The sequence below is a fragment of the Benincasa hispida genome, chromosome 11, assembly GCF_027475165.1.
Source record: "Benincasa hispida cultivar pf3 chromosome 11, pf3_genome.v1.1, whole genome shotgun sequence".
In the NCBI taxonomy this organism is placed as follows: domain Eukaryota; kingdom Viridiplantae; phylum Streptophyta; class Magnoliopsida; order Cucurbitales; family Cucurbitaceae; genus Benincasa; species Benincasa hispida.
Genome location: NC_143488.1, coordinates 51,279,840 through 51,288,245, shown reverse-complemented (window position 1 = coordinate 51,288,245; position 8,406 = coordinate 51,279,840). Strand labels below are relative to the sequence as shown.

The window sequence follows — 8,406 nt, the reverse complement described above, 5'->3', positions numbered from 1 at the left end:
TCAACGTTCGACCTCTACATTAATCGAATCCTCAACCCTCGACTTTTAGCCTCGAGTGGATAAAAAAAGGTTTTAATAACTATAAATTAACTTATAGGCTTAACAAACATAGATAATAAATATTCACCTAACTCAATAACTCATATTCATTTATCAAACACCTCCTAAGTATTTTAAAATCACGGTCAAACGAGCAATAAAAGAGTACCGCGTGCATAAGCAATAGAGGCTTTAAGCCTTTGGAAGTATTGAGGAAGCTTTATCCGAGTAGAACTTCACATCCTTTCTTGACAACGATATAGATATTGATTCTGAGGAAGACGTGAATGTTGATCTTTGCAATCCAACCTGGCCGCCGTGTCTGCTCCAATTTAAGTCAATTTCATTCTGCCCTTTCTTTCAACCAATAATTCAAACTCTGCACCATAGTCAAATTGGAAAGCTATTGAATCTGTCTTCGAGAAAAATGGGCCTCGACGATTGGGAACTCGTTGATTGCAATGAAGACGACGAGAAAATGCATCGCTGTGACGATCAGAAGATCGTTTTTGCTCCAAATCGAACTGATCAATCTGTTGTTTCTGTTTCACAAGTTTCCGGCGAGAAATTGATCGGCGACATGAAAAAGGAGTTGGGAACCGCCGCGGAATTAGATGTGGCGATGGAGAAGAGAAAACAATGGGGGAAAACGGCCATTTGTTCGTTTGGAATTGCTGTGGCGGCTTCAGTTTGCTCTGTGTTATTGGGAAGCCATAGCCACCACCGAGGCGGAGCTGCGCTTGTTAATAAGCGCCATTGTTGAAGGCTGAACGCTGAACGCTGAACTCAACACTCCATTACCTTACTACAGACCAAACTAGCAAAGCATGTATGATCTAAACACACCTTTTTTTTTTTTTTTTCTTTTTTTTTTTTGGTAAAATAGGTTAGTATTGTACTTTGAAATTAATTCGATTTTAATTTTTATACTTTTAATTTTCAATTTTAGTTTTTATTTTTTTTAATAAATCTTAAATTTAGTCCAATTACTAATTTATTGTTGATTTTTCTAAACATCTTTTTTTGTTATCAATAACATTTTTACTATAAATTTTTAAAAGATATTCACATATTTTATTTTATTTTTATTGCATGAAAATTATTATTACTATTTAATCCATTTTGGTAAAATATGATTGAATTTAATATTTAATGTAAGTACTAGGACTATAATTTGATAATTGAAAGTAGAGAGATTAAAATTGAACGGACTTCAAAATATGGAAACCAAAATGGTATTTTAGCATTTTTTTTACAACAACTGCAATGATGGTGAATTGAACCTCTAGTCTCAAGATAGATTGTCTCGAGGTGGATAGTGCAAGTGTATGCCAATTGAACTATATTCTTGTTGACAATTTTTTTTTTACTTGTTTGTAATTGTTCTATTCTCATCCCTTCTAATAGGGGTGATAGTCGTTTTGATTTTGTCGGTTTTTTAATTAACGAAGAACCAAATCGAACCAATCGATTCTATGAAGAAGAGATCCAAACCGAAGTAAAGAACAACCAATGGACTGGTTTTTATTTGGTTTGATTTATTATCCATTTGGTTCTCGGTTTTTGACATTTTTTTTTTCAATTTTTTTCCAATTGGTCAATATTGCTAATTTTAAATTAAAGTTGAGTCCATTTCTTTTCTTTTTTTATTTTATAGATTGAAAATGAGCATTTTTTAAAAAAATTTTCTAGGCACTTTCTAAATAAAAAATATATCTACTCCATAATAATTGGTATTTTTTTTTCTAAAACAATAAATATATATGCATCGTAATAATTAAAATACTAAAAGATACCTAATGTTAGAGTTTATTTTTAAAGGTATATATACTCTCAATTTGGTTAGGTTTTGATTGATTTTTCCAATCAAAACGGATCTGTACCAATACTTTTTTATTTTCTTAAAATATAAATCAATGTGTCCAATTTTATACTAAGAAACTAAATCAAACCAATAGATCGATTTGGATTGGTTCGATTCTTCTGTTTTTTGGTTTTTTTTTTTTTGTACTCCCTTGAGTATTCTATTTTTAAATTACTTCATCAAGCTACAAGTTGGTAGGAGAATTCTGACTTATAGCATTTAAAATAACTGTTGTCAACAATGTGCTAATCAACCGTCAATTTTTTTTAACAGTAACACAAAATGACACCTTGAGTCCTAAATGTAAATTCTTTCATCATCTGAATGTAAATTTCCATCTCCAAATCTTTTCAATATGACAAATTTAAACTCCTTATTCATGTGTGAGTTATCCACAAATAAAAGTTAATTTAACATCAGAGGTTTTACAATCATTAAAGGATTGTTGATTGAAAGTTTACGAGTTTGATTGTAACCAATCCCATAATTTAGGAATAGTCTGTGCAATTTTATCTTTAATTTTTTATATGTCGCTATTTAAAACATAAATCTTTACAAGTTTATTGAGAAATTTTATAGATAAAAAAAGGTCGAACTATTTACAGAAATAGTAAAAAAATAACGTTGATAGACACTGATTGACTTCTATCAACGTCTATCACATAGTATCAATAATAGACTTCTATCAGTTTCTATCACTTGATAGACACAGGTAGACTTCCACCAATCTCTATCAGCTTCTATACAAAAATATTAAATTTTGTTATTTTGTCTAAATAATTTTTTTTTTATTTTCTATTTTTGAAAATCTCCGAGTTATTTATAACTTTGAAGTACAAGTACAAATTATAATTTGTCGTAGATAGAAGGATATGATTGAAATTTTAAAGCAATTAGTTAGAGAATATGACAAAATTTTAATATTGCGAAACATGTAAAATAGGTGGATCCTCCCATAATTACTCCTGACACTTAAAAACAATTTGAAACGTACCCAAAACCATTTAGCACTTTAACAAGTAATTAATAGTATGTTTCAATGGAAAATATCGTACCAAATCGTTGATATTGTGTTGACAACAAACCTAATCCTATTCACTCAAAATTTTAGCGTTTTGATGAGACCATCATGGATAGCTCATAACAATGATTCACATGTAATTTGAATCACCCAAATTGGGGCTCAAATGAAGAAGATGTAATTGAAACAAATTTAACGGAAAAACCCAAATTGACGTAGTAGATTTTTTTTTTTTGTCAAAGTTGACCAATTGAAAAATGTCACTTGAAGAAATGGAGGAGTAACACATGGTGGACTTTTGATTTTTTAATTGGTTTTTAAAAAGAAATGAATTTAATATTATTTTATGTTTGTGTCTATCGCCTAGTTGGACACATGGTGGATATATAAACATATTAAGTTTGTTGCTAACAACTAGTTGAGTTTAGATATCCATTATTCAATTTTCTTTTACCAACATTCAATTGCTCAAGTTGAATTTGGTTTTCACCTACCTCATCTCTTTTTAAACTCAACATCTTCTCCAAATTATAATAACAATTTCACATTATTTTTACAATCCTCCATAATTCATTAAGCCCCCATTGTTGCTCTCTCAAAGCTTCAATTTTTTCTTCTTTTCATCTTATTCTTGAGAGAGAGATATTGTATTGTGAGGATTGATTTGTTGTGAACTCAAATGTGTAAATCTACTCTTTTAGAGAGTTTGTCAATTCTTGTTGGGTTTTATGTCCTAAAACTCGTGATTTTTAAACAATAAAACTTATTCTGAAAATTCAATAGGTTATTATTGAATATATGAATTGCTTATTTCGTTTTAGAAATAAATCAAATAAATTAAAAGATCTATGATTTTTACATTAGTACTTGAACTTTATGTGGAGACATAAAAGTGGGTCAGGTTCGAATAAATAGTCAAAATGATCTATAGTATATGAATAAGGTTGGGTGCCTTATTCTGGTAACACTATCGGATGTGGCTAACTCTGTAGTTGTTACAAAGAGTTGTAAAGTGCTACAGACGAAGTGATCCTAATTCGTATATGTCATGACATGAGAAGTGTGGGCGTCCTGTGCAATGGGTTTGTACAAGATCAGACCACGAAATAAGTCACTCTTACTTTATAATGTTGTTTACTGTTTAAGACGTGACTATTTCAAAGTGATGACCTAGATAACTTGACCTTAATCCTGAGCTAATTATGCACTCCTAATTATTTAGAATTATCCTTAGATTTGCATAGATGAGGGTTTGCTCAACAACGCCGGCTCAATAAACCTCAATTTCAGGGGGTAAGACCGGGTAGATAGCTGGGGACATAGGGTGCAAGGTGGAATTCACTCCTACCCATTTTCAGGGATAGTAGAGAGGTTGTTTCTTTAAGTGCTGACTCTGGGTCTTGAATAAGGGGCCCCACCCTTTCATTGACCCGAGAGGGACTCAGTTTGTTGATTGGATCACAAACCAATTGTTCATTAGAGGGTCAGTAGGACTTAAGAAAAAAGAGATAATCTTGGGGGTAAAACAGTTATTTGACCCAGCCGTTATTACAAACAACCTGTAAAGTGTGAACTTACTAGTCATGGTTATATCGAGTGAACATAATATATCAATAGTGAGGGGTGCAACTCTGGGCTTTAGTGGAGTGACCCAGTAGTTAACGAATGGGGGTTAATTCAATGTAAAGAGTTTAGCCAATTAATCTCGGATAGTTGGAGCCCATGATCTTGTAGGTCCACGAGGTCCCCCTACTAGCTCATAAATGGATTAGCCTTAGAGTAGAGTGATTTAATTTGAAACGTTCAAATTAGAATTAAGGAAATTAGTAATTATATGTGATATAATTACGTGTTTAATTTTCGAAATTAAATGAAATTGAAGAATCAATTAATATTTAAATATGATTTAAATACTAAATTCATGATGGTGGAATTAGTATTAAATTAATTTAATATTTGATATTGAATTAATTATGATTAATTAAATTGTTTGATTAATTAATTTTTATTAATTTTATTAGAAAATTAATAAAGATTTCAATTTTGGAAATCAATTTAGAAAATTCAAAGTTGAAAAAAGATGGAAATTGGAAAATCCCAAAAGTGGGATTTCTCCACTTTCAACCAAGTTGTTCACACATTTTCCACCATTTTCTTGAGTCAATCTTCCAAGCATGAGGTGCAATTCATACAGCAATCCTCTTTGTATGATAGTCTCGTAATAAATGGAGAAGATTGGGCTGAGAATCGAGCATGCATTTGTAATAGTTTTTGCTTAAAAACTTGAGGTTGAAGAAAGTCTTCTTCTATGGTGATGTAGTGACTTCTTCTCCAAATTTCCTTAATCCAAACTTATTTTGAGTTTAACAACTCAATCTAAGGCACCAAGAGGATCGTAGAGAAGGCCTTGAGGTGGTTCAAAAGCAGATTTGGAGAAGATTTGCAGATGGAATCGATATTCAAGTGTTTCTTCAAAGGTATGTTATGAAACTCTCTTATTAGTTTATGAGTATGCATTATTTAAAGCCAAATTAATGAATTAGAATACTTATTGATCTGTTTTATTTCCACTGTGTGTTTTTCTAACTCTAACAATTGGTATCAGAGTATCATTTAAGTATTCAATTTGGTTTAATTTTGGCTTGGTGGGTGTTTTTCATGAGATATATGAAAATGATGCACTGATATGGTTTTCTGAGATTTGGCATTTAAATTCTCATTGATTCCTTTGTTAAATTTGTAATTGGCACTTGTTTGATGAGCTTATATGTGTGTCCAACAGTCTGTAATGGAGTCATTAAAGTTGAAATTAAGTTGTAATTGAAGAAAGAAGTGAAGAAGGCCGAGTTGCAGAAATCTGAATCTGAGCTTTTGTCCAAGCATTGTTGCAACACTGCCCTTGAGCATTGCAACGCTGCTCATATTCTATCGGGGATCGAGTTTCAATCGAGTGTCGAGGAGTGAGTTTCAAACTGGTCAAGCAGCATGCATCGAGTTTGAACCGGTTTGACGAGTTTGAATCAGCCAACTATTTAGCAACGAGTTTTCAACCAAGGACCGAGCGAAGATGAGCGAGTTGAGCCGGTTTTTTACTGATTTTCTCCAGATCCTGTCCGGTTCGGCCTCAAATGGTTTTTGGCTGGTCTGGTTCAAGCTGCTCGAGTATGGTTTGGGGCGGTTCGAGTGGTCCAAAAGAGTTTTGAAACTATTTCTTGTTAATTTTTGTAATAATTAGGCATTTGGTTGCTTGAAAATACCAAAACTAAAACCATATCAGTATGTGTTAATTATTTATACATGTGATATATGTTATAATTAAATAAATCTTGTATGTGCATAAAGTATGCCATGTAGATTTAAAGTCCCACCATAGGAAGCATGTTATAAATGTTAATATATAGTATGCATGTTTAGGATTTCTTTTATTTAATATAAATGTTATATTAAATATTGAATGTCTTTGATGTATGTTATGGATGTTTAGCATGTCTAAAATTTTGTAAGTTGTTATAAAATTGGGCTAGACATTTAAAATCTATAATAAATAATAGTTGCACACTCACGTAGGTTAACCACTTGTTTTAATAGTTAAAATAGGTCGTTAAACTTACAAAACTAGGGTTACAAACTCAACTGGTATATAATCCTGTCTAAGGCTGGGGGTATTTAAGTTGACGATTTACGGAACACCTTCTACCTGGGGATTATGGTTGAATAATTGAGCGTTGTTAACTGACTTTATGAGCAATACGTGAGCAATGTGAGGTTTTAAAACTGGTTTATCACCTAGACATCGTAGGTTAAATCCAAATATAAACGTTATACTTGGATAAACACCTAGACTTAGGTTGTTTAATTAGTCGGAACAAGCCTAAGGAAATGTATACCCCGTTTAATGTTAGAACACTTCAGTGGGAGTTTAATAACATATATGATATGCTATTAGAACACTTCCGTGAAAATAAAAATAACGTATATGATATGTTAGAATGCTTCAGTGGGAGATTAATAAACATATATGATATGATTATTTTTAGCTCTCATGTCCTTAAGAGTTTATGATCGAAATTCATGTTTCACTTCGTGTCGATTATACCTCGACTACTCCATTTGGAAAGTATTTACATGAATCGAGATTTTGATGAATAGGGAAAGTTGTCCAACATAAAATCAAATGTGATATTTTTATTTTAATTTTCACGTCTCAAGCTGTTCACACTGTGAGGTTCATGCGGCACTTCGTGTCGATTATACCTTGACTGCTCCATTCGGAAAGAGTTTACGTGAACCAATATCAAGGTGAATGAGGGGAAGTTGTGAGCAAGGGTATTTTATACAAGGGAGTTTGTATAAGATTGGACCACAAAATGACTAGTCTCCTCTTATAACGGCATTCATAATTGAGACTTACATTTTACCAGGATGACCATATGTGACATTACCTGAATCCTGAGTGGGTTGTAAACTTATGCCTATGAAGGCGGTTCTTTGATTTGTATGGGTAAGAGTGGCCAGATCGTCGACTCAATAACCCTACCATTTTGGGGATTTGTCTGATTGAGGAGCTGGGAACATAGCTACACAGACGGAATTCACTCTTTCCCCGAAGTCGGGGTAAGTAGATAAATTGCTCCCTTAAGAGATGTTCTGAGGCTTGAACAATGTGGCGCCACACTATCTCTTGACCCAAGAGGGGTTTGGTCATAGTTGGACTATAACTTATTGTTCATTTGTAGAATACGACTCGCTACAAACCCCGCTTTGTAGAATGATCAGGACCAGATCATTTGTAACACTTTCAACAATAGTAAAATCTACAAAACGGGTTGTATTCGTAGTGTCACCAGGATAAAGTATACAACCTTATCCATCTACTACAGACCGATTAGGTTATTACTTAAACATGATCCACCCGTATGTCTCTACATGCATATTTAAGCTACAAATGATAACCTTGGATGTTAATGGTTTGTGGGTTTAATGCTACTAAATGTCAAATAAAACATCGAATATTTTATTAAATAAATAAAATGTTTGTACAGTACAATTACAAACTATAGGAATGATGCTTATATTATGGAGTGGTAATGTGGATGATATGCGTTGATGGAATTGCGTTGTACACTCAAGTTTCCCCAGTGGAATTCAAGTGTAAATTCCTCTGAGTTTCCTGGTAAGTCCAGGGTCGAACACAGGGACTTGTGAAAACAAATTGCGTTGGTAATTTTTATAAAGACTTTGCAGTAACTGGATAAATAAATAAAGTGTTGGGTTTGTTGTTTGCGTTGACGAGAAGTAAATAAATGCGGTGGAGTTCAAAAAGAGTTGGTAAACGGGAGATGCGATGAATATGCAGTGAACAGGTTGAGAAGGGTTTCGGCTAACACTCCCTAGAATGCGTTCTTGCTATGCGATCATGCAACATGCATACAACAGTAAACCACCTCTTGGTGCGAATACCACAACTTCTAAGGATAGAACA

At 32.9% G+C, this 8,406-nt stretch overlaps 1 long non-coding RNA gene across 1 annotated transcript; it reads left to right on the top strand.

The window, feature by feature from the left end:
- The first annotated feature begins 490 nt into the window (after window positions 1-490).
- Window positions 491-6,277, top strand: LOC120089992 (uncharacterized). The gene is made up of 2 exons (XR_005485365.2): window positions 491-5,401; window positions 5,707-6,277. It is a non-coding gene; the product is annotated as an uncharacterized LOC120089992 (long non-coding RNA).
- The last annotated feature ends 2,129 nt before the right edge of the window (window positions 6,278-8,406 follow it).